Source organism: Nicotiana tabacum, chromosome 2, assembly GCF_000715075.1.
Source record: "Nicotiana tabacum cultivar K326 chromosome 2, ASM71507v2, whole genome shotgun sequence".
Taxonomy (NCBI): Eukaryota; Viridiplantae; Streptophyta; class Magnoliopsida; order Solanales; family Solanaceae; genus Nicotiana; species Nicotiana tabacum.
Genome location: NC_134081.1, coordinates 50077915 through 50080104, shown reverse-complemented (window position 1 = coordinate 50080104; position 2190 = coordinate 50077915).

The following is a 2190-nucleotide window of genomic DNA, read 5'->3' as shown; positions in this document are numbered from 1 at the left end:
AAATTCCCATGGAGTTGGGAGACACAAAAGCAAACACTAATCCATCCACTACATACACTACAAGACTACTCGCGCATCAAACTGCTCAAAATCCATCAAAAACGACGCTTAAACCTATTGAGCTAATACATGGTGAGCCTTCTATCACATTTACTATGGAAGAACTTAGGCAGTTTACTGTCGAGGAAGGTTTACACCAGGCCCTAGTTTTAAAATTCTCCTTTGAACGACGGGACATGCAAGAACTTCGAAAGCTTCTGCCGAAACTGTTTGTAACTAAAGGACGCAACTTGATCGGATGGTTGGAGAGAAATCACATACTTATCAGGTTTGATTTGTATGAAGATTATGTTTTAGCAGCTTCTAAATCTGTTAACTATATGCTCGTTAATGGTGAGAACCATCAGTTTCGAGTGTTCCCTTGGACTCTTGGTTTTAATCCTAAGGAAGAAACATCTAGGGCCTTTGTTTGGATATCACTACCTAATCTGCCTCCGATGTTATTTGCCAAGCGATCTATACTTTCAATTGCTTCAGCTGTTGGTAAACCTATAGCAGTTGATAAAGCCACACAAGAAAAATCGAGGCCTAGCACAGCGAGAATTAAAGTCTAACTTGATCTTCTGGATAAGAAACCAAACAGAGTAAGGATTCATTATGTAGACGAAAATATTGGGCAGATTATTGAACTATATCGGGAAGTTGTATATGATAATTTGCCTCAATTTTGTTCGTATTGTAAACATCAAGGACACGGGGAAAATAGCTGCCGTTTGCTAAAACAAAAGAATGTTTTTAATGAAAGAGAAAATCCTTTGTATGAAGGCCAAAACTTTGAGAAGTATCAAGGTGATCTAAGGAATTTGTTGGATGAAAAGAAGAAGGCTGTTGATGTGTTGTCTACCGCTAATGGTGGTGCTCGTATGCCTGAGAAGAGGAATGCAAATGGAAAGGAAATGTTTCAACTTGCAGAAGTTGTTTCTCAGGAATTGAAGGTCTCCAACGAGTCTGTGAGTCATCAAGTTGCAGCTGGAGGTGCTAAGGGCTCAGTTTATGAACCTAGAATTATTCAACACAAGGTGATCGACAGTACAATAGCTGGGGATGATCGACCAACCAATGCTAAGAAGAATGCAGCAGCAGCAGTGTTTGAAAAACCTTGCATTGAACCAGCTGCTGTAGGTTCAAAACTGGAGGCAAATGTTACAGGGAATGCACCTAATGGCCGATGTCCTGTTTCTGGTGCAGTTGTTCCAGTTGCTGAAGCCCTTGCTAGAGTTGCTCAGGACTTGAAATCTGCAGAAAATACAGTGGTTAATCGAGGTATAGCTGGAGCTTCTAAAGGTTCAGCTATTGAACCTGGACATCTTCAACAGATGATGGATGATAGTGCATTAGCTGCAGCTATTCGAGCAATCTATGCTAAGAATAATGCAGCAGATGCAGTGTTAGGACAATTTGACAAAGCTGGAAAATGACCAGTTCCAGCAGTCTCACATGTGGTGGCAAATGTTGCAGTGAATGGAGCTGGTTCAAGACCTACTGCTGGGGATGTTAGAACTACACCTGCACGTGTATCTAGCTAAAACACCAGCAGATTTAATAGCAACTCCAGTTCAAGCTGAAGGGAAAGAATTTGAAGATGTTGATGTTTTGGGTAGAGGAGAAGAAGCAAAAAATGGACGGGTGTTTGGGATCGAAGACATAGCTGGGAAGGTGCATGAAACTCAAGACAAATCTGGTTCCACAGCAGCTCGATACGTTGGTATTAATGATGAGTTTAGTGATGATAAATTAGAGAGGAAGGCAGCAGCTTGTCTAGCTACTGCTGGAGTTATTAAAAGTACTGCTACATTAGGAAAACCAACAGCCCTTGTATCAACTGCTGTGCAAGCTGGGCAGCTACTATCTCCGGGCAAAACAGGAGATGTTTTTTATGGCAATTCTGTTACAGCTCCCTTACAGACAGTAACTTCTCAAAAGTCAGATGTCCAAGCAATGCAAAAATCAAATGAAAGGGAATGGGCAGTAGTGAATCGATCACCAAACAAGAAGAATGCTCCAGCTCCTAAACATAAAGCTCCAATTAATAGAACACAGTCTACTACATCAAATAATCAGGTTGATCAGGAATTAGCTTCAACATCTACGGTTTCTAAGTCACCAGGCAGTGGGAAACACTAGCAGTCC